Consider the following 10,701-nt stretch of genomic DNA (forward strand, 5'->3'; position numbering starts at 1 on the left):
CCCATTTCTTGTGTACAACTCAGTTACTTGCCAGTCCTAAGTGACAGAACACAGAAAGATGACTCCTTGTTTCCATGAAAGGCTTTAATGTGATTGCAAGCTCTGAGGTGTATTGCTAAGATTAAAAAATATTCCACTGTTAGTTAACACGAACTCTGTATTTTTTATTTCATACGAAGGTATTCCTGGCTGTGACTGCAACTTTGAAGTACAGTCTCTTAGGAACCATGAGCAGATTTAACCACAAATAGCTAGATGTGCCTAGATACATGAAGTTATATTTAACTATCTCCCTAGCTCATTTGATCAAGGGACCTGGATCATATGGCTACATTAATTAAGATAAAACAGGGCATTTGCAATAATTAAGTCACCTCTTTGGTCTTTCCAGAGCAGGAAATCAATGAACATCACTAGTGCAGCAGCCAATGACTGGCACACTGCACTGATGCAGTCTCACCAAAGCCACTGTTTCTGCAGGACAGCCCAGAAGGCTCCCTTGGACAGTCTGATTTTATTTGTTTGCTTTAAGAAGATCAGAGGAGCTCCTTCCCAGGTGGAATCCCTAAGGCTGCTCAGAGGTGAGGTTTCCAAAGACAGCAGGGTGAAACAGGTAAGAGATTCATGTCAGGAAGTAGAAGCTTAAGGAAAAAAGACACTTAAAATGGTGAGGACCAGGTAGTAGACTCTTAGTCAAATTCCAAGGGTGTTGAAAAGGAAGTTCAGGACTAGGCAGGACTCCGGTTTTTCATTCCAATGCACAAAACTTCTGTGCATTTGAAACATGCATTAGTATTCAAAGCTTGAAAGGGCTTGTGGGCAGAGATCAGGCTGTGAATAGATCTTATATTTATCTATTATTTTGGCTCTATCAATACTTTAAGTTTTATCTGTGCACTGAGTCAATTAACTGAGATGACTAGCAGTAATTCTAATGAAAATAATGTCATTTAATGGTGTTTTTTGGGAGCACAACTTATAGTAGATGATCTAAATAAATATCCTTCAATTCCCTGGGCCCCTACCTGGGGGCCCTCCAGAGAGATGAAATGCTATTTTGTGTCTTCACCCTGTAGCTTCAAACTTGTCCTTCAGAATAAAAGACATAGATATCTGTCATTGTGGACCATGACCTGAGCTCAGTCCTCAGCTTGGTGGCATCATACACAATGTTCACAGCAATCACATTGTCATCTCCATCATTCATAGATGTTCTGCTTTATTTAAACACAACTACAATCCAGAACAATTAGAAGTGGATCCAAAGAATGGTTCTCTATAAAAGAAGCCCAGGGAGTATGACTGTGACAGATACTGGCCTTTATGCAATATGCAGCCCAGCACAGCCACAGCATGACAGACAAGCTTTGTCTTTTATAATAGCAAATGTTTCCCTTAAAATTGTGTTCTGGAAGGTTTTTCAACTCACTAATGCAGTCTAATTATGAGTTTCAGCATTTTAATTTTCTACAGGAATCAAACAAATCTAGTTCTTCTTGAAAATGAGACTGACAAAATTCAAGCTATCACAAAAGGATTGCCTTTGCTGGTGGATTTATTTTTTTTTTCATTTAGCCAAGAGTCATTTTTTAAAAAAACTAAATGTGTAAAAAGGAAAAAATCTCTCCTCTTTCAGTCAGCAGAGGAAATCACATTAATATTTCTTCATCTGGTAAGAAGTTTAAAACTGTTGAATGCTTTCAGCTGGCAGAGCTCCAAGTTTTCCATATTGTTACAGGATTTGCATGAAACTTTGTTTAAGACCAAGTTCTCATGTTGATAGGATCTCACTTTGGTGAACAGCTAGATTTGGGAGCCATATGCATGCAAACCATTGGGGTCTAGTAGCATGAATTATAGAGTTCAAAATTAAAGTTTTACAAGAAGTGGTTCTGAACTCCACTCATTACATATGAATTCCAGCACACAATTAAGGTGATGACACAGATCTTCCTGTGTTCTGCATGTCTGCTAGTGCACACACTGCATGTTACTGTGTGATTATCAAGGTGCTCCCTGGAACAGGCTGAGTTAGTTCATTGCTGAAAATATGTGAAAATACAGTTCATGTGAAAATATGAACTTCTAGAAAGGATAAGGAAGGGAAATGGCCACATAGCCACCATGCTAATGTAATTTAAATACAGATAAGTGAGCTACAATAACATGGCAAGGAAGGGAATAGAGCCAAAGCTAGATGAAACATTAGTTTGAAGAGGCCAAACTGTTTCTAATGGGATACACTTACAAATATGGACAGAGAAAATAGAGTATATCCTAACAGGTTAGGATACAGTTTGTAACAAGTAGCATTTAAAATAGATTCTTCAGTCAGGAGAAAATGTGCCAAATAACTTGTTTTTTAAGTAGAAAGGAAATAAAAGCTGCTGAGATAAATATTTCTATTCTCAGTCTGTAAATTTACTGTCATTGTTCCACAGAAAACTCCTGGACAGACATTTTTCTCAGAACTATAAATCTGTCAGTGCAGAATTTCCTTCATTCTCTATCACCTCTGTGTTTCAAATGGTGAGGCACTCGGATGTTCCTCACAGGGTCAATGGCTGTGGGGGAGCATGCAGCACCAGCTCATTCCCCTCAACACCATACCCCATACATCAACTCAGAACACACATGGCAAGTATTTAAAGACACAATATTTATCCTGCTTCAAGCGTTTGTCATCTGTTAACTGATATGTTTGCTCTTCTGCATAATGTCTTGGTAACAGTGACATTCCAAGAGATGTTTGCAAAAACACCTGCAGGTGATTTGCAGTCCAGCTTGAGCCCTTGGTCACAGAAGGTACCTCAGTACTGGAGGCCACTTTCAATACGTTGTGGCCCAGTGGATTGTCAATACAGTGCTGTTCAGTCAGGAAAGGAGCCACATTCCTATTGCTAGCAGCACCAGTAATTTCTTCATGAATCTGTCAGTCACTGACCCATCCACAGAAGAGGATGACAGCTGAACTTTCAGTGACCTAATAATCATTCTGGTGCTTATAAAAAAAATACTGTAACATTAGTTTTCTTGAGCTCTCTTGAGGCTTCTACTCACTATTACACAAACAGGAAAAGAGTGCACTCCAGTGAACTATCATATTTCAGTGTCCATGGCAGCTCTTACTTAGCTTGGCTCTAAAAGTATTATTCATTAAGGTAATGTCATCCATTCAAGGAAACTGGAGGGAAAGGATGGGCCACTATGCAGAAAGCTGAATGTTCCTCTAGATATCACTAGGGAAACTAGCACTGAATAAATCATTAAGATGCACAGTACTGTTGGAACATCAGATGGCTGCAAGAAGCTTAAAAGGTTTCTGCTGGTACCTGTTTTCTGGAGAATGATCTTTTTCCAGATGATGATCTCCAAGGGTAGGAAATGAGAAAAGGGAACAGCATACAGAAGTGGAGAATGGATAAATTCCTCTTACTAAAATTCTCTCCTGTGAGTAATACCAGATCCTTCAGAAAAAAAGATATCTTCAACTTGTCACTCTCCTTGAACTCTCACATCCTACAGGCAGCATTCTAGAGCTATCAGAAAGCTCTTAGCTGTGATTGCTAGAGTTACACAGAGCATGTGTGAACTGCAAACAATGAAAGGGTTTCCACATTTGCATCGTTCTACTAATTTAAGCATTTGAATTACAGGCTCAGGGGCTATCCTGAGCACTCAGGTACCCTATAAAAGCCTCACATACTCCTAGTGAAAGCTCCAAGTGAAATAAAGTTACAAGCCAACAGTACTCTCCTACATCTCCAGCAAAGTGTGGAACAGAAGAGCCTGAAAAATTTGGCCTGATTTTGAATTTTATCCTCTGGAGAATTTCTGTCTCCCTTGCTTTGCAAGTTCTGTAGATCTGAAAAGAAAAGCAACAGCCAACACAGATCTTTCACCCTTTCTTCAGTGACACCAGCTATTCCCAGTGTGGACTATACATTCACTGGTGCAGGGTTTACATTCAGGGCTGAGTGACGGTGCTGGAGGAAAATGAGCTCCACTCTCTCAGCACATCTAGTTAGGAAAAGCTGGCCAGAGCAGCTAGCACATCTTCCCCATTTCCTTCAGTTTTTCTAGTGACAGCAAGAAACTCATTAGAACTGCTTTCACCACCTCAGATCTCACTGAATTTGTCTCCTCCCACCAGACCTGCACAGATAGCAGCAAAAGTCAATCATGCACTTACCAGCACTGGCCAAAATAAAGCAACTTTATGTTACTGGAAACGGTGTAGAAAGGGAAATGTAGAAACAATCTGAACACTTCATGCAGTGGTGACAGGATTTATCCTGTCCTTTTCCAGAGTCTTAATTTTATACCACCTCTACCCTGTTTTTGTTTTTGTTTTCATTCTCCACTAATGACGGCTTCACTGCCTTGAAGGGTGATTACAGGAAGCTGATGTAGCAATTCGCTGGCTCCAGTCTATCTCAGACAAGCACATACCAGAGCATTTCTCATGGTGTAACTCTTCCAGGTTGACTGTGTTTGTAATTGAGTTTTCACTGTTTTCTACATCCTGATTTGTGCATGCTTTTTTTCTAAGGTAGGAAGATGAGAGAAACTTGCATCAGTTCTATCATTGTTGATCCATTCTTTGTTTTGTCTAACTTTGCTTCATTTCTTCTCCATAGTTCAGCAATCATCTTAAATTTGTCTAGTAGATGCACATCTACAGCATCCCACTATGTGGCCATCTACTTCATCCTAAAATAGTTAATCACATCAAGATGTAATTTTGATTATGAGCCACTCCATCACCAACCAACCACACAAGAAATGCCATAATAGCAGAAAATAAGGTCAAAAACTATCAAAACAGCAGAAAGCCAGCAGCCCCCTGATCTCACTACTTGTACAGAACTAGCTTCCATTTGTCATGCAAAGTCATGATGGCCTAGATTTCCGTCATTAAAATTAATCCTTGGGAAACCTTGCTATTATAGCTACTAGGTTTTTGCCTGAAGGAAAAGGTTATGCTTCAACAGTGCACTCATATCCTCTTCATGCCAAGGCATCAGTAGTTTTACAATCACCATCATGACATCATCCATCAAGGTTGGTAGCTCAGGCCCATCCTTATTATACATTCAGTGTTGTATCCTTTGTAAGGACAGTAAGTTCCTAATCAAAATGAAGATTCTGCCATCAGTACTATGATTTACATGAAGTATCAGGTCATGCTGCTCTGAGCAACAGCTAAGGCAGTGTTCACAAAATAAAATATTTTTAAAAGACCTCCAAATTCCTAAAGGTAAAAAAATTCCCCTGAATCAGCAGATCATAATCATATGTGGCACCACTTACCAGGCTAAAATCTAAACTATGCAACATGTGACTGAAAAGCATGTGGCTTTCCCAACGCTGTCGCACTGGTGGGGTTCTTGGCAGTATATACCCAGCAAGTCAGGCAACTATACAGATTACTTCATTCCTATTCTGCAGAAGACAATACCAAACACATCAAAAGAGATCAGTCTATGATTTATATCCCAAGACAGAAGGTTTTTATTAATAAAACTGTTTCCTCAGAGTTAAATTCCATTAACCGTACTTAAGAGAGAATTACTACGCATCTTGCTCCCAGGCAAAACCTGACCATTCCACATGTGTTACAAATCAGTATCTCTTTTCATTTATTGGCGTGCAGAAGAAAGTCAAAGGAATTATTTTCAGATTCTGGCAAGTCAGGAATCTTACATGTTTGAGGAATCACATTGCTATCAATCTATTTCTATTTTAAATTTATGAATTTTCATACCAAATAACCAATACATACATTTTTATATTAATCACATTTCTCCATCTTGAAGTAAGAAGCTTAGGTGGCATGACTTTCAGGGAAGAGAACTGTGAGATACAAGATATTGTAAGGAAGATTTTTAATGTCCTTTCCATTCTGCATGAGGTTTCCCCCCTTCTTCTCCCTGCATATTTTTTTAATCATGAAAGCATTTCCTACTAATGCATGAAACCCCCATTATGTTGCATATGGTTTCTATTATCAAGTCTATAATGCTTTCAGGAATTTCTTTGATTTCTCTGGTTGATACCTCATTCTTTTCATTCCTGGTTGACACAGAAGCAGCAACCAAAGTCATCCATAAGTATCTTTCTTTAATTATAAATCAGTCTCCATACTTCTGTAGCATACCTCAAAATGGTCTGCCTTTATATCCCAGTATGAATGAAGGTAAGGCCTTGAATACTGGTTGATTGTTATACTCTTCATTATGTATTTGAAGATCATCCAGTTTTCTTGCTTGAAGAACTAGATTTTGCCCAATAAATTTACATTGCACCCATGGACACTAGTTACACACCTAAATCAAAATCTGGGATTTGTTCACAAATGTGTACAAAAAAACTGAAGAATATCTTCATACAAAAAAAAAAAAGAAAAAAAAAAGTAAATTAAAAAAAGGAAAAAAGTACACAAAAACTTTCAATATTCTTGTTTTCAAAATTAGAGCAAGATCAGCTTTCCATGGCAGATTTCCAAATAATTACTAGCTCAATGGTAGCTGAGTGTCTGAAAATTCAACCACACAAAACTCTCCCAAGACTTCATGGGAAGGTCTGTTTCTACTCTGCAACCAGCTTTTTTTTCTCTTGTACCCTGCTGAGTGTGTGCCATTGGACCATGGGTGGGTGCTGGCACGAGGCAAGAATCTACCATTGTTCAGACAGAAGCCGTCGTGTATGCAGGAGGTTCTGCTGCAGGACTTCGTGGTTCACTGCATGGGGCAAAGCTACCAGTGGAACACAGCACAAACAGAAGAAGCTTCACTTAGAAAACACAATTTATTCCACAGTCTTGATTTTGAAAGATCAAAACACAAATACTCAAGGACTGGAGACAGCTCTAGACATAGTTCAGAAATTATGGAGGTTGCATACCCTGTACTCAGGGTAAGCATGTGCACGAAAGGTATTCCACTTTCTGAAATAAATCAACCTTGTATCACCATGTTGCTTCAGAGGGTGTTGTATTTTAATTGCAAAGATGTATGGAAGAGGGCGGAGGGGAAAGAAAAAAAGTTCACCTGATTATTGCTTCAGGCAATAATTTGAACAGTGATTCTACCATTTTTACCCTTTTAATGTTGATTTTTACTAGATATAATATACTCAGAGGTTCAAATCAACAGAAAAAAAAAACCAAAACTGCTGCATAATTGTATTTTGGCAGCTTCATACAATTTCCCTGTATTACACAATCATCTATTTCATACATGAAGCATACAAGAATAGACAGAGCCACCACGAATTTCCCAATGTTTTGTATTTATTCTGTCCACAAATCAGAGTTGGTACTCCCTGGCTAAACTGAAACAGACAGACAAAAAGAAAATACCCACTGCATACAATCCACTAGCAAGGAATATCACAAAACAAAGCCTTTCCCTCACATGCAGTTCTGTGAGACAATGAGTAGACAGTAAGTGCAAAAACCTTTGGCCATATCCTTGCTTCTTCTTTTTTCCCCTAAAGCTTGCCCAGAATTCTCAGAAACATCCTGAATACAAAAGGATTTTGTGGGATGAGGTATCTCCCCTGGAGAGAACAGTAGCAGCAGATGCTGCATCTTCCTTCAGTATGGCACTCCCACTCCAGACTCTCCCTGACTTAATGGGGAATGTCTACCCAGGGAAAAAAAACCCTCAGTGTTTGAAGCCTGGCCACCAGTTTAGGTGGTGCCTGGCAAGCATCTGGCAAGCAGAGAGGGGACATTTAGACATATTTTAGGGCTCTGATGGCTTCTTCAGAAGAGACCTTAATTGGAAACACTGGAAATATCAAGTAAATGCTATGCAAGGGACTTTGGGGTGTATATTTTCTAGTGAATGTTCACCACCCTCGAGGGGGAAGCAATAAAATCCACTGTCATCGCCTGTTTAGCAGCCCACTGGCAATATTCTTTTGTCAGCTTTGACTCCAGCCTGACTAACACACCAGTTGTCTTCTGTTCGGAAACTATCATTAGCTTAAGAATTATGCATTTCAAACAGGTTTAAGCATGGTCCCTCTAAAGAGAGATATGCATGCCAATTTTGGACAAGAGTTGGGAAAGAAGAGTGGTGAAGAAGGAACAGGCACCAATGCCAGCACAGAGAAGCAACAATTCGAACAAAAGAGATCTCAAGATGTCGCACTACCACGTACGCACACAATCTTCCTGCCGACAGATCGCTTCCCTCGGCAGAGGGAGATGCTCCAGGAGCCCGCCTTCCCGGGCGCAGAGCTCGCGTCTCCCGGACGGATCCCGGCGGGAGCGCGTCCCTGCGGCGCGGGGCTCCCACTGCGGCACCAGCGCGGCGCCCTCTGTGCTCACAGCGACCCTCGAACGACCCCTCACTGCCGCAGAGGGACCCCCTGCCCCCGGCTCCTGCGCCCCAAGGCCGCTGAGAGCGGGGGTGGGAGAACTCTGGGGACACCCGCGGGGGCTCGCCTGCCGCCGGCCGAAACCCGCTGCGGGCGGGGCGGGGGCGGGCAGCACGGCGGGGCTTTTCCCCTTCCTAAATGCCAAATTTTGTGGGGGGGATACGGGCGGGGGGCAAGGGTACGCTCCTCCATCGCTCACAGTAACACACGCCAAAGCCAAGCCAGGCGCGGGGAAGGAAGGGTGCCGGGGTACCCTGGGTCGCCCCGAGGAGCCACGCCGGGGCTGGCGGGGGCTGGCGGGGGAAGCGCCCGGGGGTCTCGGCGCAGCGCGGAGCCTTTGTTCCGCCGCCGGCCCATCCGCGCCGCCGCCTCCGCGCATGCGTCGGGCACAGACAAAGGCGCGGGCAGGGCGGCGGGGGCTTCCCGCATCCCGCTCCTCCCTGCATCCCACTCCTCCCTGCATCCCCCCTCCGCCCCGCATCGCCCTCCGCCCCGCATCCCCCTCCACTCAGCATCCCCCTCCACTCCGCATCCCCCTCCTCCTCATCACCCTCTGCCCCGCATCCCCCCTTCCCCACATCCCCCCCTCCCGGCATCACCCTCCAGCTCCTCATCCCTGTCCACTCCTCATCCCTGTCCACCCCGCATCCCCCTTCACTCTGCATCCCCCTCCGTCCCGCATCCCTCTCCGCATCCCCCCGCGCGGCGCCCACCCGGCGCGGCAGGAGGGTGGGGGTGTCCCGAGGGTGTGCGTGTGTCCGCCTCCCATTCCCCGCTTGAGCCGCCACGCCCAGCTGAGGCGCGGGGAAAGCGCCCTGCGGGACCGCGTTTGAAAGACACGCGTGTGCGTGGGGGAGAGGCGACACGGCGGGTCGGGAGGGGAAAGGGAAAAAAGAGGTCGAGGGGCATTGTAGCTTCCTTTGGTGGAAAGCCAGAGGGGTGATGGGGACCTGTGGGAAGCGGAGGGCGGCAGTCGGTGAATATTCATAGAATAGGCGCAACGGGGTGTAGGGCGGCGGCGGCGGGCGGCGGCGGCGGTCCCTGTGGTGTTTGACGGCGGGTCCGTAGCCCCTGCTCGGGCAGCCGAGCCCCCGAGCCCCGGCGTGCGCTGCCCCGGCGAGAGCAGCGCTTCAAGCCCGCCGGCGCGGCCACACACACGCGTGACCGCGGAGGCAGCGCCGCTTCCGCGCCCCTCGCCGGGGACAATCGCGGTGTCGCCAGCCACAATGGGCGAGCGCCGCTTCCCCGCTCCTCGCCCGCCCCGCCGCTCCCCGCACCCCGCGGAGCCCCTGCCAGCCGCCCGGCCCCCCGCGATCCCCCTGCAGCACCGCCGCCCCCCGCCCAGCCGCCCTGCCATCTTCCTGGCGTCGTGCGTGCTCTTCTCCCAGCGCTTCCTTTCATGGAGAGCTTGGGGCATCTTCCTTTTTTCATCATTATTTTTTTTTCTCTTTTTTTCCTTTTTATTTTAATTAATATTAATAATTAAGCAGACTCCCTTTGGAAACAGGCTAAAAGCACCGAAAAGAAATTCGGCATAAACCACTATTATTCCCACCACACCCATCGCTACCCCCACCCTTCCCCAAGAGAGCCTTCCCGGGCATTTAAATCTCAGGGAATCGCCTTCGGTCCGTTGTGTGCCTCGATCCCGCTCTCAGGTGGTTCCCTCTCGAGGAATCGAGCTCCTCGCAGCGATATTCCTAAAATGTGCCCGGGCAGGCGCCTCCCGGGCTGCTCCACTCTCCCTGCTCTTACCGATTCACACGCACATCTCCTCTCCCCACAATCGAGACACAGCGGAAAGGGGAGAAAGTATAAAAATGGCAAAGCTCTCGCTGGCTGCTGTGTAAATGGCATTAAGTGAGACACACCGCGTCTTACCTTTATGTGTTTTTCCTCTGTCCCTGTCGGTGTGTTTGTGTGCTGGGGTGTCACAAAGAGAGTCCCAGGTAGCCCAGAGCCCCCTCGCCTCGCTCGGAGCGCTCTGGCTCTCGCCCGCTCGCTCGCCGGGACTGGAGTGCCTAGTGCCTGCTGGAGCACTGCCGCCGCTACCGCGGCTGCTGCCTCTGCATTTCTCACTCTCTCCCCCTCCCTCTTTCCCTCCCTCCCCCCTTCCCTGTGACAGTCTGTGGGCAGTTCAAAAGACACACGCTTTATTTATTTATTTTCGGGGCTCGCGGGCGGGGGATGCGCTGCTTGGCGCTGGCGCTTAGGGGGCGCACGGACCCCAGGTTTAAATATCAGCCGTGCAGGCTGCAGGGGGGGGCTGGATCGCGGGTCCGCGAACGCACCATGCAGCATTACCCCCCC

The 10,701-nt window shown here is 45.8% G+C and overlaps 1 protein-coding gene across 1 annotated transcript in view; it reads right to left on the reverse strand.

Annotated features, from left to right (window-relative positions):
* BASP1 (brain abundant membrane attached signal protein 1) overlaps nucleotides 1-10,488 on the reverse strand; it is a 50,603-nt gene extending 40,115 nt beyond the window's left edge. The window contains exon 1 of the mRNA XM_079300607.1: nucleotides 10,273-10,488. The gene's annotated coding sequence lies outside the window, so the exon portion shown is untranslated. The remainder of the gene's footprint in view (nucleotides 1-10,272) is intronic.
* Nucleotides 10,489-10,701: the final 213 nt, after the last annotated feature.

The sequence above is a fragment of the Erithacus rubecula genome, assembly GCF_903797595.1.
Source record: "Erithacus rubecula genome assembly, chromosome: 3".
Taxonomy (NCBI): domain Eukaryota; kingdom Metazoa; phylum Chordata; class Aves; order Passeriformes; family Muscicapidae; genus Erithacus; species Erithacus rubecula.